The sequence below is a fragment of the Protopterus annectens genome, chromosome 12.part0 (genome assembly GCF_019279795.1).
Source record: "Protopterus annectens isolate FY-2018-M chromosome 12.part0, PAN1.0, whole genome shotgun sequence".
NCBI classification, from domain to species: domain Eukaryota; kingdom Metazoa; phylum Chordata; order Ceratodontiformes; family Protopteridae; genus Protopterus; species Protopterus annectens.
This window is the reverse complement of record NC_056746.1, coordinates 615190277-615213860: the sequence shown is the minus strand read 5'-3', so window position 1 is coordinate 615213860 and position 23584 is coordinate 615190277.

The following is a 23584-nucleotide window of genomic DNA, read 5'->3' as shown; positions in this document are numbered from 1 at the left end:
CTCTATCTTACCTCTTAGAGCTTTTTTAGGCAATGTCAAAATGACAAAACTGCCAACATAACTAAAAAAAATCTCAAAGTACCTTCATGGTGTTACTGTTCAATGGTATCTGGAGAATGTAGACATCTGTGCTGTTACCAAGACTTGGTTTAAAGCTGCAGAAGGTACTCCTGCTGTGCAATGCTACAGTGCCTTCCACATATTCAGACCAACAGCAGCACAGACAGGGGCTAAAGGAGAAGGTGTCTTGATCTACATTAGCAACAAATACAGCTCCAGTTTGGTTAAACGGGATCATGCCTTGGAGTTTACCACATCTAAGTCTCCATAGACAAGGTACCTTACCATGTCCTGGCCAGGTATGCGACCCATGAAAATCACAGTTCTTACCTAGACATACTAGAGGCACTTACCATCCACCTAAATACCCTATTCATGGGAGACTTTAACTACCAGTCTATAGGTCAGGAAACATACACTGCTACTAACTCACAGGCACAATGTTTCCTGGACTTTATTAACACAAACACACTGAACCAGGTAGTATGCACTGCAACCAGAGGCTCAAACATTCTGGGCCTAGTACTCACCAACATGGGAGAGTGTTGCACCCCCCCCCCATGTCACATGCTCATTGGTGAGGTCAAACCACAAAGTTGTCTCCCTCAATATAAAAATCAACCCAGAAAACCCAACTAAACCTGTAAGAGTTAAATCAAGCTACATCCTGGTAAGTGACAGATTATCAATATTCACAGCTTCAAAACACAGAGAACACAGCTACCTATGCAGAAGTATTCACAGAAACTCAATAAAGTCATGCAAATGACTGCATTGAGACTTACGTACCTACCATAATTAAGCCGAAATCAAAGACCAAAATAAACCTCACTGGTGGAATCTTTACCTTAACTGGGTATATAACGAAACAAAGTAAATTCATGGCCAAAATCAGAAAGATCGTTCTAGGGGAGAGGGAAGGGACATATTAGTAGTAGGGAGCAATCGGGAAGTTTAGGTTTAATGTATGGGAGTGGAGTCTTAAGATAGTGTGAAATTGGAAAGTTTAGGTTTAGGGAAAGAAAAGGGAGTCTTGGGGTTAGGGGATAATAAGCGTCTTTAGGTATATGGACCAGGAGAAGAGTCTTAAGGTTAGAGTTAGGGTTCTGGAAGGACAATGTAGTTTAGTAGGACTGGGTTGTGGAATGGATATGTAAATTAGGAGGGACAGGATAGTTGGAGGTAGGGGACTTGGATTTTATGCTATTCAAAAATTTTAATTGTTTTTGATGGATTGGAATTTGATGACATTTTCTGCAATCTAAGTAAGTTTCATTTAAACAACATAGATCCCGTATATTTACATTATAATAGTCATCATTGATGCTCATGGGTGAATATAGGCAGTATAATGGGAATGTGCAAAACAGGAATGACAGCAGCTAGCAATGTGATACTTCAGTGTGCCCTTAGATGTGCACACACAGACACACACACACACACACACACACACACACACACACACACACACACACACACACACACACACACACACACACACACACACACTTTAATGTTTTGGTACATAGTATGGATGAGGATTCAGCAAGCAAGTGTGCAATGTAGGTGGCTTTTGTGCAATGTAACATGTATGTCCAGCAAATGCCCATAAGTCCAGCATGCACACCCACCATGCTACCACAACAGAGCACTTCTACAGAGTGTGTGAAATTGTGTGAAAAACACTGTGGTTCACCATGAAATATGTGTCCAGAATCACCATGACCAGAGTGTCCCACACCAGTAAGCCTGCTGTGGCATAAAGCATGCAACATGCATATCTAGGAACACAGGTAGCCACACTCTCAGGGCATAGCTATGCCACATGCACTGTATTGGGAAGAATGCATCCATGCATTATTTGAGACTGTGTATGGGTTGTATGCTCTTTATATATCCCTGATATGCAGCATGCATGCAGAAAGATAAAGGCAATATGTCCAGCTACATAAATATTTTTGCATCGTATATAACATATACCCATTCTAATCTATGTTATGATGGTCTGCAGACCTGTCATCCTACATTCATATATAATTAAGAAGACAATGGCCTGTGTATAACCACTGCTGCCTGGCCCATGCAGGAGCTGTGAAAATGTATACCACAACAATGCTTTAGTCAACATATGAGCATTATGTAAGATTCATGTTCACTAGTGACGTTTGTATACATTACAGTGCCCCTCACAGCTCCACATCTCAGGCATGGATATGGTAATATGTACTTTAAATCACCTTGTGGTGTGATCAGTGAATGACCTGTGAATTCTACAAGACCTACCAGTCACAATGAGTGTTTTGACACACAGCGTTAGCATACCATATGTTATGTAACACATAGACAATGCAGTTATACACCAATATGTAGTGCACTTGCATTAAGATATAGAGAGCTTTAATTTAATAGAATTAGTAGTAGTATCCATGGCATACACAGGATATAGACAACTCTGTTGCACTTCACTCAGAAAATATTGACACTGCTATGAGGACAGCACAGCAAATGAGTGTGTGTGTGTGTGTGTGTGTGTGTGTGTGTGTGTGTGTGTGTGTGTGTGTGTGTGTGTGTGTGTGTGTGTGCATGTGTGTGTGCATGTGTCTGTATTCTACCTCCATCTTGCAGAGAGACAAAGACCTAACTGTAATCCAGATGACCTGAGTTTAATTAGTGTCTCGGGTTCTTGAAAAATCATTAAAGGGAGGATGGAGAATGAGCTGCCATGGTCCCTCTGTCCTGAGGGGAGGGTAGAGTGTTTTCTGTTCAGCTTTCATGCTGCTGCTGTACTGTGAGCAGAGGCCCAAAGCACATTAAGTAGGTGCTGGATTCTGGAAAGCTGTGCACTGTGATTACTCAAGGTGGTAAATGTAGACCCTGGCTATGCATGTAAAGGAGTACACATGAATAGATGGAGGGGCATTGGAAGTCCCTGCCATTATACAGGTATGCTCTTCACCATCAGGGGTGGGATACGGCCATAGAGAAAATTACCTCATAGTTCCCATCCTTTAAGAGTGTGTATACCATATAGTTCCCCACCAAGGGACAAGTATGAAAGGTCACCATATGGCTATGGTCCAGGAGCCAAGCTAAACTTACATGGGCAAAGAGATGAGGGTGTGTATTACATTGGGAGTAGATCAGATATACTGGATATGAGCAGGCACATAAATACTCCTCATGGCTACGTAAATGTTAACACTTAGCAGGGGCACAAAGACCTATCATGACTGCCAGTTCTTTATGGCTCTAAAACATGGGCTCAAGTCTGACTGAGGAGAATTTTCACAAGACAAAATAACAGCATATGCCAATTAATATCTCAATGGTCACACTTGCCTCACTGGCCTGTGAAGCATTTGGAGAGTGCACATAATTGACCCAGTATCCTTAACAGGATTTTTATATAATACAGAACAACAATACATATGTGACTTGGGAATATGGTTGATATGTAAATAATGTGATATATTCATATAGATATCATCCATAGTAAATTCTAACATGCAATAGTGCCCACAACCCTCTTGGACATGGGCAGTCATCACTAAATGCAGTCTTGGGTATTGACAAATACTTCTACGGTATCACATTGGGTTGAACCAGCTAGGCTTAAAATGACCTCCGGGTTGATAGCCTAGTAATCTCCTATGATCCCATGAACAATGTAAACCACTGTCAAGGTTGGCAGATGTATAATGCACTGTTCCAGAGATCAATATGAAGTCTAACATGGGTGGACATTATGGAAAAACTCATGGATCTCCATAACAATACTGCTAGCACAGAGTTCGTAAGTAGGGATTCCACCAGTAGATGCACCTACACCACACACGTTCACCAGCTGCAGTGGTTGACAAATAAAGCCCAGTCATATCAAAACTGACTAGACATAGCCCCATATGTTACAAGAATACACACATGGGGACATTGGAGCATACTCATCCACAATGTTAACTACAGCAAAGTTTCACAAGCAGTGCATGAAATACTCCAGAGATGGTTGTTTAACACAATAATTACACATCTGGGAAAACTATTACTGCACAAGACAAACAACAACACCATACTAAATATATGTAGCAACATAACTGCATGCATATCTATATATTAACAGCTTACTCATTTATTTTACAGTGTGTACAAATAGAATGTTGAGGACCATGTGCATTGAGGCCATGAGGCATACGTGGCTACCACCAGCTTCAACATGCTGTGGTACGAAGTCCCATGTGAATGGGCATGTCAGAAAATGACAAAAACAACATTGTTAAGCAGGGCATTGTGGGAACATGCAAATCATACAGGACACAAGTATGCTATTGCCATGCAGTTGCATTGCCAATCACACTGCAGTGCCACTGAATGGACGCACACAACAAATTACACAATTTCTGTCACAACAGAGAAATCAATGAATATGTGTGGTACTGGCTGCACAGGGTCATACAATTAAGACATGGGAATCTGTGCTAGGAGATTATGTGACACAGGCCAGATACTTTATCTTGGCAGTATAGTGAAGCAATGTTTGAAGCTGTGGGATACCTACAAAACCTGACAGCACAATGTCATATTACACAGGTATCTTAAACCAATGTACTGTGTCACTTGATGCAAACAAATCCAAACATTTCCAATGTGAAGGGCATAAGATAGTATTACGGGTGTTATCCCAATTAATGGGAAAATGGGCCATTTGGGCACTAAAAGTAATACTTTAAACAAAGAATGGGTGGGATGGGCACTAACAGTAATACTTTAAACAAGGAATGGGTGGTATGGGCACTAACAGTAATACTTTAAATGAAGAATGGGTGGTATGGGCACTGACAGTAATACTTTAAACAAAGAATGGGTGGTATGGGCATTGACAGTAATACTTTAAACAAAGAAGAAACAGTATGCAGTTGTGCCTTGTTTATAATGCTTCCATGGTATAACAGTAATACAGTTGCTACAAATATGTACAAAATATGTATAGGAGGTGTTAGTCCCTGAAATGCATGTACACACTCAAACACCTATCTGGTGAGTGGAATATTATGTTGATGTGGGCTAAAGATATTATGAAAGATGATGATTACTGGAAGCTATTGCTGCAAATATGAGATGTTTACCTGAAGCCAACACACCACCATAGATGCATGGACCAGAAGGAACATACACAGGTTAACACTTGCCTGTGGTGGTTAGACCCTGTCCAAACAATCATGTAGGACTTTGGACATGATACAGTAACCAACTTGTGGGCCACAGTGATCTACAGCATGATGATTGCTTCCCACACCAGAACATTGCACATGTTATATACACAGACAGTTGATGTAAGTCCACATGAGAGGCACAATAGCTTGCTGCACTTTGCCCATACCAGTCTTGCATTTTTCTCATACATATGAACATACTTCTTTCAAGGATAACAACATTCACACATTGGCCAGCACAGCATCTGCAAAAAGGACACCCTGTTTCTGTCCTTAGTATCACATATGTCAATGAGAGATTGTAATACAGTGAGAAAAGTGTAGCTTTTCCAATCCCCTCTTAGATCACACTGAAAAAAAGCCAGTATATGTGATCGGCTGATTTTTAATTTGTTCTATCAGCTTTTCTTCAGTTCAAGAAGTTGATTTCTCAAGGAATATAACTATACATATCAATATATTTATACATATAAGGATGTACTTGGAAATATGACAGTACAAATACATTGAATGAAACAATATCAATCCAAAATAATTGAAACACAAAATAATGAAAAAAAAAAAAAAAAAACAGAACTCGTTTTTTTTCAGGGGGCTTTCCACCCTGCACCACAATGCCTCCTGCTAATTATATAAATACCAACCCTGGGATTGCTCTAGAGTGGAGAAAAGGCAAACTCTCCAATCCCCACTATTTGCGGTCTTGCACAAACTTACCGCCAGCAGAATTGAACAAATGAGTGTCAGCCACCTCCGCCTGCTGAAAAAACATCTGTTATTATGAACATTGAATTATACAGAGCATATGCATGTGTTTGCATGTGTGTGTGTGTGTGTGTGTGTGTGTGTGTGTGTGTGTGTGTGTGTGTGTGTGCATGTGTGTGTGTCTCTCTCTCTCTCGTCATATATATATATATATATATATATATATATATATATATATATATATATATATATGGGTCACCTTAATTTGCCCGACAGTTCATTTCCCCAACAATTAGAAAAAGGCAAGTAAAAGGTATATGTCCTTTTCCCCACTGCGGTGCAATCCTGGAGTTAGAATATATAGTTGGGGGGGGGGGGTAAAGCCCACCACCTACTTTGGTTTTAGTGAACAATAAAAAAACAAACTGGACAATAAAAAGCAAAGTAGGTGGGGGGCTTTGCCCTCCACACACCCCCAACTATATATTATAACTCTAGGATCACACTACAGTGGGGAAAAGGACGAATACCTTTTACTTGCCTTTTTCTAATTGTTGGTAAAATGAACTGTTGGGCAAATGAACTGTCAGGCAATTGGGCTGCCTGAAATTTCTGTCTGACAAATGAACTTTAGGCGAAATAAAGGTGACCTATATATATATATATATATATATATATATATATATATATATATATATATATATATATGTATGTATATGCATATATATGTATATGCCCCTTTGCTATTGTGTACCCTGCCCTACATGTATATGCAGCTGCATTTCCCTGTTGCAACTGTCCATTATAGCAGTCATGCATACTCATCATTACATACAAACAATGCTCAGTCAGCACATCATCATTATTTATTCTTTTTTTTGAATGAAGTAAGCCCAATGGACAGAAATGCTCCTTTTCACAACCAACCTGAAAGCACTGCTTGGTTAAGTGACTGCTGAGTAATACAGTAGGCAAATAAATGAAGACATAATCATGCCTTGTACCTTGACTGCAGTAAATAATTCATTAGCATTTCAGAGCCTTAACCCTCTGTGCTAATGGCCATACCAGTCCAAAAACACCAACATATACTGTAGTTCACCAAGTCTGTTATGTATGAAAGAGACATTCACAGACAAATCAAGGTCATGATACATCTGCTGAAATGGCCACCCTGTTGCTATAGACCTGACACCTACCACCAATCATTGCACATATTGCAGTATGGTTGTAAATTATGTCAATGTGACACAAAATTGCTTACACCTGTAGTCGTCCAGACATACTACAGTCAAACCAAATGAAAAAGGAAAACCGACAGCTTGCAGCTAGTACTGGATGATAGTCCCAAAGACAAAACTTCTGCTTTAACGTAAAAACAGTTTAATGTACAAACTTTCATGTTTTCGTCACTCTTAATAAGGTAACTTCTTCAGAAAACAAACAAACAGCGGCTACACAGTAACCGCTAAATTTAAACTTTGTTGCATAAAATCATGTGACAAGTGCAAACAGTAGCTTAAAGGTAAAGTAATCAAATGATTTCTACTAACCTATAATGACAGACCTTGTATCAAAGAAACTTATTTAAACTACAGTCACACATCCCACAATCACTATTAGTAACTCAGCTATCAATGAAACTATATACACAGTTCTGCAAACCACAGGTCCACATTGGACAAGGTGTATTCCAACCCTTAAATACTTTACAATGTGTGTGTGTATATATATATATATATATATATATATATATATATATATATATATATATATATATATATATATATATATATATATATATATATATATATAAATATATATATATATATATATATATATATATATATATATATATACACATGTGTATTTGAAGTTTGCATAAATATATATATATGTGTGTGTGTGTGTGTGTGTGTGTGTGTGTGTGTGTGTGTGTGTGTGTGTGTGTGTGTGTGTGTGTGTGTGTTTGTCTTTGTATTTATGTATTTATATGTAGATATAGATATAGATAGATATGTATGTAAAATCAAGTGAGAGAGAGAGAGAGAAAGTGTGAGCACTACCAAAACTGCTGCAGTTATCTATAGTTCTCTACATAGTTTGATGCATTATGCATGTGCAAAGAGATCAGAGAAGTATGGACGAAGTATACAATATGGATGGAAGGGGATCTACTCAGATATAAGAAAAAGGGAAATTTGGTGGTTTGAAGTCCCGAAAACATTGTTAGAATTAGTGCAGGCTATGTACAAGGACCCAATGACTCAAGTGCAAACAGTGTTCGGCCTCACAGAGGGGTTCTCAGTGGGACTGGGTGTACACCAGGGTTCATCTCTAAGCCCAATGCTGTTCATACTGGTGAGGAACTACATTAGCAAATAGGTCGAAGGGAACAGATCAACAAACTTGCTGTATACAGACGATGTGGCATTACAAGCAGACTCTTAGCAAGAATCTGGGAGGGGTGGTTGAGGAGAAGGGAAGTTTGAATGAAGAGGTCAAAGCTAGAGTCAGATAGGCTGCAGCCAATTGGCATAGAGGTGTAGTCTATGACAGAAGAATGCCAAAAAAGCTGAAAAGTAAGGTGTACAAGACAGTGGTGTGACCAGTACTACTGTATGATGCAGAAACCTGAGCAGTAAAGGCAGAACAGTTGAAGAAGCTAGAGATGATGGAAATGAAGTGTCTGAGAAGGGTGGTATGATGCACACTGTGCGATAGACGAAGAAATGAGGACATAAGAGGAGAAACCAAAGTAGCTCCAACTGCAGAAAATATCAAAGAGAACAGATTATGGTGGTTTGGGTACATGTGCAGAAAAGCAGAAGACAATCTGGTCAGGAAGATTTGGGATGGACAGAAAGAAGATGAGATGAAGCAAGGACATCCAGCAAAGAGGTGGATGGACTGTGTGAAAGAAAATCTGTGACAGTCACACATGAGTGTTGAAAAAGGCAAGAGTGTGGCACTGAATCGAGAGAGTTGTTGACAGTTAGCACGATACCCTGTCTCCATGTATAAAAAATGGGAAAAAGAGGGCTGATGATGATGATGATGATGATATGGAAATAACACACCTGATGTTAGAAAACTGATATTACTATCTGGCCCCATACTTGCAACACACTTAATGAATGACTGGTCATATATAGGAAAGGAAGAAAGCTTACCCAGGTACTTTAAACATTATATAGTGTCTTGTAAGCCCAACAAAATACAGTTTAGCACTTTCATCCCATGTTTTTGTTTTTTAATATAAGTGATTTTTGAACTAAGACTGGAGTTCATGGCATTATTTATGAAGTTTCTAAGATACTGCTAAGTGTTGTTAAACCTGCAACTTCCTTACAAGTCTGCACAGTTTTTGAAGTCACCAGTTAGCATTGCTAAGCTGACCTAGTTACTAAAGAACATTCTACAAGTGCGTTTGAGACTGTCACTACTATTTATGCCACAAAATGTTACCATGTGAGCCTCATTGCCTTATTTAGGATTGAATATGTATGCGTGTGTGTGAGTATGTGTATAAACTGTGTAAATAATCTCATTTTGCATGGCTACAGAATAGGGTTAAAGATTCATAAGCACTAATGTTTTGATGACATGCTAAACTGTGTCCACATCAGCGGCGATGTACTTTGTGCATAAAGAGAGGGCAACGGGTTCAGGCACCTAGGTGGTGCGACAACCCACTGTGAGACAACTGGATGTGGACAGATGGCAGTATGGAAGTTTAGCTGCAGTGACAAATGCCTGCAGACAATTCCCTGTGAAAATAAAGGAACCCCCTGCACCCTAACCACAGGTGTGAGACAAAAACCCCGTATGTGATCTACACACTACACCCCCTAGAAAACACCGTGTGCAACTAACACTGTAACATGTGCCTAGAATAGGATGCCAAGTGGGCATCAAAGTGGTACACTGAAACCAGTGTGCTGTGGGCAAAGCCTTTATTAATGCAAAATGTAAAGTGATGTGGGAAGTGCTTGGTGCATACTAAACCATGATATAATCATAACTTGTAGAAATGTGCCACAGCACGGAGAAAATCCTGCACATCACTATAGTCACACTTATGTTGCAAGATGTGTTTTAGACGACGCTCCCTTACAACAATTGCCTTCCTACGTGGTGTCACAGGCATCCCCCGCAACAGAGATTCTCGACAGGTATCTGTTAAGTTCTGTTCCTGTTGGAGGACGGTCAAAAGATCCGATAGCTGCACAGTAGGTCGTCCCAGTAATACTTTCAGCCGACGATGCCATGCCTCTACCTGGTTATTAGTACGTGGGAAGTCCATGCCGGTCACATCACTAACATTCCAGAAACGTAAAGGATAGGATGATGGTAGTCATTGCTGTGAGGAGCAGCGGGATGCATACTTGCGTGGTCGGCCTCGCACATAATGATGATCCAGGAATACGCCAACAGGCCGTGCACATTCAGGTAACGTAGCCACAATGTCCACGAATGCAGGGACAACATCCTCAACCGGTAGAAATGCCAACGCAATCAGCTTGCGTATGGCAATGGAAAATGCAGTGTCCGTACCATACAGCGCTACAAGGTGGTTATGCTGGATCTGGCGCCAAATGATCTGTGCAAAGTGGAAAAGGCACCCTTTCAGAATACCCTTTGGAAATGCCTTATGGCTGGCACGGATCGCTGCCTTCTCGAAATCAGTCATTATATACTGTGGAGCCAGGGTACAGTCCTGTTCTGCGGTCATACACTTCAGTATCTCCCACATACTGTAGTATGCAGACTCTGACTTCCTTGTCATGAGACAGTACACCAGGGGGACAATCCTTGTTGAGGTGTGAGTCCCAATACAGCCATGTAATGTATATAGCTGACGACATATATTGTCTCTCGTAGGGAAGGTGCCATCAGCAAGAATGATCTCAGCTCTACACAGATCAATTAGGTTCTGTGCTGTTGTAAGTAGAACCAAGGAATCCGTCCCATCCATATCAGATCTTCTACGGAGGATAAAGTTGCCACTACGGAGTGGATAGTGGCCGACATCAATATCTGCGAGTGTTACCGGAGGTGTGCTCATTGCTGCACGTGCCCTCTGACGTACCCTGGTTATGCTACGATGCAATGTGGCACGGCAAGGCATCTCCTGAAGTACATTCTCATCTGCTGTGCCTAGGACACTCTGCATCACCAAACTTGGCAACTCACTGCCAGTTACCGCCCTCTGCCGCAGTTCTGCTCGCAGTGTAGCAACTTGGGCTATTGTTGCATCAGGCCCATGCTGGTGGGGCAGGGATTTCAGCAGTTCCTCACCTTCTTCCTGCTGTACAGTGATGGCACGACCCCTACAGACCTGTAGTCTCCGCGCAATACATGCCCAGTACCGTTTAGGTGGCAGTTCACGCTTCAAATGGTAGAGGTATCCCTCCACTACCAACATTGGTTTGCCCCGTTGGCTGGGCACTGTGCTATACTTGATGCCAAGCTGACCAGGGCTATACCGGTACATAGCTTCCATCATGGTAACAGCACTTGTCGATGGCCTCTCAGTATCCATCACAGCAGGTATAGTTGGGAACTGGATGTACAGATGCCACTGCTACAGATCACTATCAGTTGTACCACTATTTACACTGCCCTGTGTTGGACCCTGTGTTGTCGTACCGCCTGGAACAGCTCACTGTGCAAATGTCAATAGTACAGGTTCGTCTATCTGCTTGTCATGCTATAGAGTGACTATATGCAGTTTAGACAGCCATGGGGCTAACAAATGCATATACTGTGGTAAGCATCCCCTGTCCTGATACAAACACAGTTTCTACATGTAGTGTACATGTCCCTTTTAACTCCCAGGTGTACCTGCTAGCCAATCAGGGCGTGGGGCCCTATCTCAGTTTCAGTAACAGAGGTTATTTATGGAAGTTGCTCGGTCTTGCATGCTTCTCTTAATCATACAATGAAGTAATTAATTAATGATGAAAAAACCGCCAAAAAGTTTAAAGATATATAATGCATAAAAACTATGTTCCCTACTTTAAAATCAACACATCGATAACCCAGATGTGAACATACACACATATGATTCCTACATATGAATATAATGTATGAATGCAAAAAATATAAGAAAACATGAAAAACATATAAAAGTATATACACTAAACTGCTGCTCTCTCTATGGGTGCATGTGTACTAAATGTATTAGTGTAAAATGGTATATGAAACTCATACACTAAACCATGGAGGGATGGAAACTACAGCACAGGTGAAAGTGCACTACTGAATAATTATTCCAATGCTAAAAAAGGTTTAATACTGATAAAATCATTGAGACCGGGTGGTCTCGTGGAATCCGTTAAAATTTGCCATTTACTTTCACACAATGCCAATTTCATTTTCCAATCCCCTCCAAAGGGTACAATGTCCACCTGTTCAATAATAGAAAATAAGAAGCTATGATCGTCTCCCTTTTCTAATATATGCCTATATAACGCGTTTTTTGTGTCATGCTTCCCTATTTTATACAGGTGTTAAATGCATCGCCTGTTCAGCTGTCTCTCTGTCTTGCCTATATAGTGTGCATTACATGTAATGCAGACAGCCAAATAGACGACCTGTTTCGTTTTACAATTTCCTCTCTTACATCTGATGGTAGTATGACAGATGTCATCAAGTTTTATAGTATTGTTCAGGTTAATATATTTACACTGTTTGCAATTTCCACATTTAACAGTGCCCTTAGATGTGTCTTCTTTTTGTGTAGTATAACTACCTCTTTCCAATAACCTCCTCAAATTTGGGGCTGTTTTAAAAACACATCTCGGTTTGTTACCCAATATATGATCCCTGTCCATGACCATCAAAGTCATCCAATGCCTTTCCAAAATTTCTTTAATAATGTATTTACTGGGAGTATACATAAGTATACAAACCCTACCCAGAGATGCACTAAGTGTTCCCTCATGTTTAGTCAGTTTATATGAGCCTAAAAGGGGTGGATATTTGCTTCCCCATTCATTATATACATAATTGGTTACTTCCGTGACCATCTTTTCTGGATAAGCTCTACGAATGAACATATCCTTAATAGTTCTAAGTTCGGAATCCAAGATGTACATATTGGACGACATCCTCGCCACACGTATACATTGTCCTTTGATTACATTTTGAAATATGTGTGGAGGGTGGTTGCTACTGTAATGGACGTAATCATTTGAGAAAGTGAGTTTTCTGTAAATTCTAGAAGTAAATCCACAGTTGTCATGGCTCAAAAGTACGTCCAAGTACGAAATTTCCTTATGACTGTATTCATGTGTGAATTGTAAAAACTCCACAGTATTATTTAGATGCACCATGAATTCCTGCAACCTATCCTCTGAAGCCTTCCACAGAATGAATATGTCGTCCAGGTACCTAACATATAGAACTATGTCTTTATAAAAAGAACTCTTGAACACGTATTCAGATTCCCATTCGGCCATGACCAGGTTCGCGAAGATGGGGGCACAGGCTGCTCCCATCGCCACTCCCCTGGTCTGCCTGAAGAACTCTCCTTGCAAGGAGACGAAATTGTAGTCCAACACAAGTGACATCATGTGTCCAACTACACCACCATGGAGATTGATAATACTTGTGCTAAATTGCTGAGTAAAGGTATGAAGTTCATACCTATGAGGGGATGGAATGTATTGGATAGTATTAAGGAGGTGAAAAAATATTGTAGGAAGTTGAACCTGGCTTTACAATTTGATAAAAACCCGGATTCGAATACCAAGGCTAAAGGTATAGCAGGGACTGAGCTTACTAAAAAAAGTACTTATATGCCAACTTCCAACCCTCATGTGCACAATTTTGAGCAACTGGTGTGTAATGACATTTATTGGACATATGACAAGATGCAATACCAAGGGAATAGTGCATCTGACAATTTAACCAGCATGGAAAGAAAATGTTTATCCGACCTCATGACTAACAAGGACATCAGGGTCATGAAACCTGATAAAGGAGGTGGGGTTGTGATCTTTTCTACTGATGACTACAATCAGGAGATATACAATATTCTTCATAATTCAGGAAACTATGAGAACATCTCACTGAATCAAGTTAACATCGGGCACAAGCGTATTGACCTTATCATTGAGGAATATCTTATAGACAATAGGATTTCCAATGATACATATTCTTTCATGAAAGTAGACCACCCGGTTTTAGCAAAGATGGTAGGCATCCCCAAGATACATAAATCTATCGAACAACCTCCTTTTCGACCAATTGTGTCAGGTTCTAGGTCGAAAACCTTCAAACTAGGGCAACTGATCGATAGTTGGCTCAAGAAGGTATATGATAGCATCCCACATATCATCAAGGATTCCTGGAGATTTTTGGGTGCTATCACAAATGACATATGGGATACCAACTTGATTTATTTGACCGTAGATGTTGTTGACCTTTTTTCAAGCATCCCCAAGATAGAATGATTGGAATATTTTGAAAGAAGTCTCACTAGGTATACTGGTTTCTCTTGGGAGAAAATCAGCCTCATATGTGACATGATGTCACTTGTGTTGGACTACAATTTCATCTCCTTCCAAGGAGAGTTCTTCAGGCAGACCAGGGGAGTGGCGATGGGAGCAGCCTGTGCCCCCATCTTCGCGAACCTGGTCATGGCCGAATGGGAATCTGAATACGTGTTCAAGAGGTTTTTTTTATAAAGACATAGTTCTATATGTTAGGTACCTGGACGACATATTCATTCTGTGGAAGGCCTCAGAGGATAGGTTGCAGGAATTCATGATGTATCTAAATAATACTGTGGAGTTTTTACAATTCACACATGAATACAGTCATAAAGAAATTTCGTACTTGGACGTACTTTTGAGTCATGACAACAGTGGGTTTACTTCCAGAATTTACAGAAAACCCACATTCTCAAATGATTACGTCCATTACAGTAGCAACCACCCTCCACACGTATTTCAAAATGTAATCAAAGGACAATGTATACGTGTGGCGAGGATGTCGTCCAATATGCACATATTGGATTCTGAACTTAGAACTATTAAGGATATTTTCATTCGTAGAGCTTATCCAGAAAAGATGGTCACTGAAGTAACCAATTATGTATATAATGAATGGGGAAGTAAATATCCACCCCTTTTAGGCTCATATAAACTGACTAAACATGAGGGAACACTTAGTGCATCTCTGGGTAGGGTTTGTATACTTATGTATACATTATTAAAGAAATTTTGGAAAGGCATTGGATGACTTTGATGGTCATGGACAGGGATCATATATTGGGTAACAAACCGAGATGTGTTTTTAAAACAGCCCCAAATTTGAGGAGGTTATTGGAAAGAGGTAGTTATACTACACAAAAAGAAGACACATCTAAGGGCACTGTTAAATGTGGAAATTGCAAACAGTGTAAATATATTAACCTGAACAAGACTATAAAACTTGATGACATCTGTCATACTACCATCAGATGTAAGAGAGGAAATTGTAAAACGAAACAGGTCGTCTATTTGGCTGTCTGCATTACATGTAATGCACACTATATAGGCAAGACAGAGAGACAGCTGAACAGGCATATTTATGAACACCTGTATAAAATAGGGAAGCATGACACAAAAAACGCGTTATATAGGCATATATTAGAAAAGGGAGACGATCATAGCTTCTTATTTTCTATTATTGAACAGGTGGACATTGTACCCTTTGGAGGGGATTGGAAAATGAAATTGGCATTGTGTGAAAGTAAATGGCAAATTTTAACGGATTCCACGAGACCACCCGGTCTCAATGATTTTATCAGTATTAAACCTTTTTTAGCATTGGAATAATTATTCAGTAGTGCACTTTCACCTGTGCTGTAGTTTCCATCCCTCCATGGTTTAGTGTATGAGTTTCATATACCATTTTACACTAATACATTTAGTACACATGCACCCACAGAGAGAGCAGCAGTTTAGTGTATATACTTTTATATGTTTTTCATGTTTTCTTATATTTTTTGCATTCATACATTATATTCATATGTAGGAATCATATGTGTGTATGTTCACATCTGGGTTATCGATGTGTTGATTTTAAAGTAGGGAACATAGTTTTTATGCATTATATATCTTTAAACTTTTTGGCGTTTTTTTCATCATTAATTAATTACTTCATTGTATGATTAAGAGACGTATGTGTATATATATCACCTTTTTAGATATTTTATTTGTTCTGATGAAGACTGGGATACAGTCGAAAGTGCTCAACTTGGAATTGTGTATTTTACAATAAACCGTTGGTGATTATTGTCCTGTGAAACGAGCAGTGTTCATATCTCAACCATCTTTCAGTTCTTGTGTAATTTTATTCATCTTTGCATGCCTCTCTGCCTGAATGGGCCTACATACCTGTGTCCACCAGCCCCGGGAGACACTGGATGGGTGTTCCAGAACTTACCAAACACACATGCAGCTGTTGACTAGGTGTGGGGGCTGACACTCCTGTCTGGCATAGTTCCCTGCTTCACAGTTCCCACCTGCCAGTTTACTAGGGGGGGCCATACCTGCACTGATGCTGTGTGTTGCACTTCTGGCTGTGCAGCAATTTGTCTGTGACTTGGAATGGCCCTATTCCACATACTGTTAACCAGTGGCACAGTCTGTGTAAAGTGCTGTGCATTGTTTGTTAGGTTTGGCTATACACGACCCTGCAGTAGCATGTGCTTTCTGGGGGTCTGAAGTCTGAAACTCCTCCTAGTGTTGAACTCCAGTCACTATCTGTGCTGTTCCAGTTGCAGTTCAGCCCTTACTATCACTGATCTGTGAACGTGCTACATCTACACAGGGACTTACTGGATGTGAATGCGCACAGACAATGCTGCGGCTGCTGCTACTGTGGATTATATCTCCGGTCTACTGTGACTGTTTACAGTTCGGGATTGCCTGGATCTCAGCTGATCTACTGGTAAGTTGTTTGAACTGTATTTGTGTACTGTGTATGCGTGGGGTATCTGTGCCTGTGTTTATTTATGTATTGTGTATGCGTGGGGTATTTGTGCTTGTGTTTACATATGTATTGTGTATGCGTGGGGTATTTGTGCTTGTGTTTACTTGAGTGATGTTTATGTGTGGAGTATTTGTGCTTGTGTTATCTTGGGTGATGTGTATGGGTGGGGTATTTGTGTTTGTATGCTATGCTGTTTAGTATGTAGTTGCCGTGTGTGTTTATATTACGCGCTTTGTACTGTTTTGGTTATGCCGCGTAGCCGCTTTAGGGGATATCGCTATGTGTCTGTTTTTCTTCCGACGTGGGTTCCGACGGCAGATATGTCTTTCAGCCGCACCGCTCTATGATCTAGCGGTGCCGCGGCCTTCTTGTTTCGGCGATGTAGCTCGCGGGCAGTCGTCTCGCGATCTACACGCCGGAACCCGAGGGCAACACTGTGCATATGCTAATATGTTCAGCATCACAATGACAATTTATAGGAAAAATATGCGCCAATGACCATACATGTACTGCATGTCCAACTCTTGCTATCCAGGTATGACGTACACGGGTGGTATGTATATGTGTGGCATGTCCACAACTATGTAAGGTAATTGTCAGCTGTAAATATACATACCCTAGAACACAGGGAGTTCATAACTTCCTGAGATAACTCACGTTATAAATATATGATACACTACTACAGATTGCGGGTGACAGTTTATTTGTGTGCATATGTGGGTGTGTGTGCATGTGTGTGTGTGTGTGTGTGTGTGTGTGTGTGTGTGTGTGTGTGTGTGTGTATGTATATATATATATATATATATATATATATATGTATATATATATGAGAGTGAGATATATGTGTGTAATGGGTAAGACACAAATGTATACTGTTGTGTCTATGCCAGGAAACTTCTATGTTTACAGGTTAGAGTAATTATGGCTACAGGAGAAGCATATGCATGTTACTGATAAATGCTTTATTTATTTATTTTTTTAATTTAGCTTGACTGTACAAACCTAAACAGGTCACTCAATGGCTAAATCAGGTGTCCTTTACCATGCATGCAAGCATTCCAATGTACACTGTGATGGATGACAACACAATAACATGACAGTATTATTGATGTACTAAATGTGTAATAGTAGGAGTATGTCTATGCAGTGTAACAGCATGCTGTCAGGTAGTAAATGTGTAATAAATGCTAAGAAGATACAATATGATGGATGCCATGTATGAAATTGCTGAGTTTGTGGCACCTATCCCAGTGGGGTACTGAATTTAATCAAAAGACCAAAACAACATCTAAACTTTGACCACAAAATGTTGATAATGCAAATTCTGACTCTCTGCTAAACAGGTGCTGAGCAATTACCCTGGCACATGCAAATTGAAAATGCAAAAAAAAAAAAAAAAAAAAAAAAAAAACATAGCATTGTTTTTTGAAGGGGCAAGCACCCCTGCATTCCCACACCCCTGTTAATATATACATATATATATATATATATATGTATATATATATATATATATATATATATATAAATATATCTGTATATATAGGCTTAAAATGGCTCGCAAGGGCAGTTAGCCTAGTACTAATCTATGAACCTATATCTGTACTGCAATATGCAAATATATTAAACAAGACAAAACTAAAGTACACTAGCATGTGTATTGCTTACACTGTGAGGGTGTATAGTCCTGTGGCATCAGACATGAGAAGGACCATAAAGATGCACAGTGTGTTTTGACTATCACAGCAGTTATCATTTCCACAAGCTGGGTGACACCTATAGCTTTGGAACACTGAGACAGATACACTGACATACATGTGGGTGCCCATGCTGCCTGTACCACATCTCTGGGCTACCCCACCATGTGACCATCTCTCATTCACATGTTGTGCTGAGTCTACTTTACATACCCAAAATTTCACATGACCCAAGATCATATAACCGAGCTGAGAATGCCAAAACTTCATATGATCAAATGATCACAAAGCCGAACTGTTTCCCAGGGTAAGTAACCACTAGGCCAAAAACTCTCAGAGAGCACACCGCACCATCTACAACCTACCCATGTGGGGGGCTTCATCCCCCACACCTTCCCTAATTAAATATATCAACTCCAGGATCACACTACAGTGAAAAGCTAATTCCACCTAAAACGTGGCTTTTCAGCGCTTCTGTGGATCCCTAGTGATATCTGCATTGCTTATTGTACTTATTTCCTTGTTTCACTTGAAAGAAAGTTACTGTTTGTCATTTTTGCATTTAAGTTACCTGGCACTTGCTCACTAAAGCAATTATATAAGTCAGCACTAAAAAATTAAAAGCACTACACCCTCACAAACTCCCCCTGGAGTACCTTGCTCCCTATTGGCCATTTTTTTCAATTATAAAGAAATTCCCAATACTATTCTAGCATGTCCAAAGGTCAGTTGTCAATCTCCTCTCTAGTCCAGCTGGTGAATCTGGGAATCTTGAGGCAATGTTACAACTGCCTCATGTACACAGACAACCCTCTCCTCCTCCCAACAAATTCCAACACATGTGAGAGATGCAACCATATAGCCAAACTGGAGGCTAAGCTCTCTCAACTCAGTACTGGCGTAACCAGTCAGGAGGAGAAGGAAACCACACTCAATAAAATTCCAGTCTCACATAGACCTAACACGACAGCAAACCAAACACATAAACACACAAAAACATACTTGGAGGCTCTAAATAAAAATCTGCCTAAGCAGCAGAGACCTTCAAAGCAGACACCCAAGCAACCGCTACCCCAAAACAAAACACGTGCAACACATAGCTCACAAAGCAGTGTGCCAAACAGTCACAGCCCTTAAGGCTAAACAACACACCTGATACACTTGTAATAGGTGACTCTATCATCAGGCACACTGACGTCCCACTCACCAGGCTGAACAAGGAGAAGGTCACGGTAAGCTGCCTGTCGGGTGCTAGGATCTGACACATAACACAAGCACTCGGGTCACTCCAAGGTAAGTACAAATATGACTCAGTCATTGTCCATGCTGGTGTGAATGACCTGAGACGTAGCTCCCTGGACTACATGAAAAGAGACATAGAGGAGCTCTCTGAGCATGTAGCCCAGGCCGGTATGACCCTGACCTTGAGTAGCATCTTACCCTCACCAAGAATGATGCCACAGTATGAAGACAAGATTATCAATTTCAAAAATTGGCTTAAGTATTGGTGTCATTCAAAGGGGATCCAATGCCTGTCAGCCTGGGATGACATGCTCGACAAGCCATGATGCTTCGGTAGGGACGGCTTGCACCTGTCACCCCTGGGCTTTTGGATATTGGCAAAGGCTCTTGCTACCCCCATAGTGCCTTTTTTAGGCAAGGCTCAAAACACAAACCCACCTCCATAGGTATCACAAGGGATAAGAAACTAAGAGTAATGCTACTCAATGCCAGAAGTCTAAATCTCAAGATGCACGCACTCGAAACTCTTCTTAGCATGGAGAACATCGATAGCTGCGCAGTAACATAAACCTGGTTCAAGGCTCTCGAGAGCACCCCAGCACTACCAGGTTATACCTCATACCATGCTTTTCGGCCCCAAAACTTGGACCGAACCACAAAAGGAGGGGGAGTATCAATATTCGTCAAAGATACCCACACCTCCAGGTTGGTGTCACAGCACAAAGCATCAGAGACTATCCATGTGCAACTAACAGTGGGTAAAACTGCCTTCCAGTTTACAGCCTGCTACAGACCACCCTCCCAAACCCAGGAACCCCACTCGGCCTTCCTGAGAACACTGGAAAATATGAAGGTCTCTCCAAACACCATTATATTGGGTGACTTCAACTACCCAACCATAGACTGGGAGCATTACTCTAGCTCCAACACCCTAGCCCATAGGTTCCTAGAATTTATAAACTCAAATGCTATGGAACAACTTGTTACCACTCCCACAAGAGGGGAAAACATACTGGACCTGATCATCACCAACATGGGGACTCTATGCTCTAGACCAGAAGTGTATCCCTCACTGGTAAGATCAGACCATAAACTAATCTCACTGGATATTCACATCCCGACCCCACCCCATGCCCAGAAAACCACAGTGAAAAACTTCTCTAAAGCAAATTTCACACTCCTCAAAACCGAGGTGGAATCCTTCAAAGCCCCCGGGCCTGTGGATAATACGGCCCAGACCACAAAATCCTTTATAAACGTATTCTATGAACACCTTCAGGAATGCATGGATCATGCAATCCCAAATAAAACCAAGACCCAATCCTCCAAAGGCAGACGTCCTGTCTGGTGGACCCCAGCCATAAACAAACTAAGCAATAGAAGGAGGAAGCTACTACATTGTAGAGCAAAATCCCAAAAAGGGAAGGCAGCTCTGATCAGTATTAGCAAAAAACTATGGGCACTCATAAAATCGTCTAAGGCCAGCTTTGAGAGAAAAATTGCACAGGACACTAAGGATAATCACAAGGCTTTCTTTAGTTATGTTAGGAACCTGGGTGGGAATTCCCAGATATGCTCAGAATTAGTCCAAAATGACAAAAAATACACCGAACCCACAGACATTGCCAACATCCTAGCTGACAGGTTCAGTGCAAACTCCCCCCCCCCACCAAAAGGGCTAATATCTATCCCAGCAGAGTGCTGCCCCCCTGACATCTCAGATGCTCAGGTAAGTGCTGCCCTCTCCAAAGCAAGAAACGCAGCATCAATGGGACCAGACGGTGTCCCGGGCTGCGTCCTACATTTTTATTTATTTATTTTATTTATTTTATTTTACATTTGTTGACCGGGCTAGTCCAACTGGATACATGTCCATTTTCAGTGGAGGCCCGGGGAGAAAAGCTCCATAGAGGGTAGTTATGACAAAAAACAACAGGAGATAAGAATACAAAGTATTACTTTCAAGGTCACATGAACAATTAAAAGGGTTATACAGATAGTTTAAATAGTTGAAACATTCTTAGGTAGTTGGAGTACCCTAACTACAAATGAAGACCCTTGAATTATGGATTGGATGGATAATAGATAGTAGTTGGCTGTTTGCTGCTAATCAGGATTAGAACATGGGCATAACCAATTAGATTTTAGTAGATCTTTGAGTTGTTTTTTGAATTGGTTGAGTGAGGTCTCGTGTCTTAGGTTGTTTGGGAGGGCATTCCAGGATTTTCCAATGGAATTAGCATAGAGTGCTTCACCTCCTGAATTGTTAGCTTTAATAGTTTGAATTTGTAGGCTTTTGGAGGATCTAAGGGAATTAAGGTTAGAGTAGGGAATGAATATTTTGGTCATTGCGGGGGTTTTGTCAGGATGGTGGATAGTTTTGAATGCCTCAGTAAGTTGATTGAGTTTGAGAGTGTTAGGTAGTTCTAACCAGTGTAGTGTTCTGAGATTGTTACAGTGGTGTGTATGACAGGGCATTCCTGTTATAAATCTAGCTATGTGGTTATAGGTTGTAGATAGTTTGTTGAGTTCTATTTTATTAAGGAAGGAGAATATCGGGGAGGCATAGAGGAGTGTGGAAAGGAGGTGAGTCTGAGCAATGGTTAATTTAGTATGTGGGGTTAGGAAGTTCTTAATTCTATACATGGACCCGAGTTTCTTGTTTACCGACTTAATGGTCAGGTTAATGTGAGTGTCAAATTTAAGCTTGTGGTCTAAGGTCACACCAAGCAGTTTGGTGTGAGAGACAGGGTCAATTTTGGTCCCATTATTGGATATCACGTGAAAGTTGGGGTGATTGGAGGTAGGAGAATGATTTCCTTGAGGGGTGGGAGTAGTGGGGAAAAACAGAAGTAATTTGGTTTTGGATGGGTTAAGTAAGAGTTTTAGTTCCAAGAACCATTTTTCAACTAGGGAAAAACAGTTTTGGGTGGCAACTTGGAGTTTGTCGAGGAGTTGCGGAGCAGATCAGGGTGGAGTCGTCTGCATATTGTATGCAGGTGGCTTTGGGAATGATAGAATGCAGATCGTTAATAAATAAAGAGAAAAGAAGAGGACCAAGGATAGATCCTTGGGGAACACCGATATTTGTGGGGAGTAGGTCGGATAAGCTATTTTCCCATAGCACAGCCTGATTTCTATGAGAAAGGTAGTCATTAAACCAGTCTATGGTAGTCTTGCTAAGGTAGTATGCCTCCAGTGTGTGGATCAGCTGTTGGTGATTGACCATGTCGAAGGCTTTGGATAGATCAAGAAAGAGCGCCGAGGTTATTAATTAATTGTTACGATTGTGGTTAACGGAGTCAATAAAGGAAAGGAGAGCAGTAGTTGTGCTGTGATGGGGGCGAAAGCCGTGCTGGGTGTGAGACAGGAGATTGTTTCAAATAAGATGGGTAATGAGCTGCTTGTGAATGCAGCATTCCATGATTTTGGCTAGAGGAGATAGTATAGCTATGGGTCTGTAGTTTGATGTGTCTGTGGAAGATCCACCTTTATGAAGAGGGATGATGTGGGAGATTTTCCAAATAGAGGGAATAGAAGCTTCTGAAATGGTCCGGTTAACCAAGATAGAAACAGGGTAGGCTATGGCCTCAGATGCAATTTGTAGGTAGTTGGCTGGGAGTAAGTCAGCCGCTAAGGTGGTTGGTTTGAGTTTATTTAGGAGGGTTCTAATATAGGAGGTAGGTA